The following is a 981-nucleotide window of genomic DNA, read 5'->3' as shown; positions in this document are numbered from 1 at the left end:
GGAAGGAAGGAAGGAAGGAAGGAAGGAAGGAAGGAAGGAAAGAAGGAAGGAAGGAAGGGAAAGAGAGAGGAAATGAGAGAGGGTGAAAGGAAAAAAGGGAGAGAGGAAGGGAGGAAAAAAAATGGATGAAGAAAGGGAGGAAAGAGATGAATAGGTAATAAAACAACAGTGATTACAAAAGAACAAGTCCCATGAGAGTCACTTGGCCCAGATTTTTTTAGCTTAAACTGTGTTTTGTTTGTTTGTTTATTTGTCTGTTTGTTTGTTTTTTGTTTTGGGGGGTTTTTTTGAGTTGTTGTCTCACTCTGACGCCCAGACTGGAGTGCAGTGGCCGCTCCCGGCCACCGCAGCCTCGACCTGCTGGGCTCCGGCGATCCTTTCGCCTCAGCCTTCCAAGTAGCCGGAATTACAGGCGTGCGCTACCATGCCCGGCTGATTTTTTGATTTATTGTAGAGATGAGGTCTCACCAAGTTGCCCAGGCGGGTCTCGAACCCGTGGGCTCAGGCAATCCACTCACCTCAGCCTCCCAAAGGCACGGGATTACAGGCTGAGCTACTGATCCGGCTAATTTTTTTTATTTATTGTAGAGACAAGGTCTCACCATGTTGCCCAGGCTGGTCTCGAACCCCCTGGCAATCTTCTCACCTCAGTCTCCCAAAGTGCTGGGATTATTGGCATGAGTCGCTGCACCCGGCTTGGTGATGTTTGTGTGTGTGTGTGTGTGCTTTCTTTATTCTTATATATTTAGGGGGTACAAGCATAGCTGTCTTACATGTATGTATTGCGAAGTGGTGAGGTCTGGGCTTTTACTGTACCAGTCACCTGAATAGTGAACATCATACTCAACTGGCTGATGATTTTAAAAATAAAAAGAAAATACTTAGGCTACTGTATGAGGAGAATGGGCTATTAAGAAAGCAAAAGTGGCCGGGCTCGGTGGCTCAGCCTGTAATCCCATGCCTTTGGGAGGCTGAGGTGAG

Source organism: Carlito syrichta, unplaced genomic scaffold (genome assembly GCF_000164805.1).
Source record: "Carlito syrichta isolate Samal-C Ts95f unplaced genomic scaffold, Tarsius_syrichta-2.0.1 Scaffold306309, whole genome shotgun sequence".
NCBI lineage: Eukaryota > Metazoa > Chordata > Mammalia > Primates > Tarsiidae > Carlito > Carlito syrichta.
The sequence above is the reverse complement of the archived record's forward strand: the minus strand, read 5'-3'. Positions refer to the sequence as shown.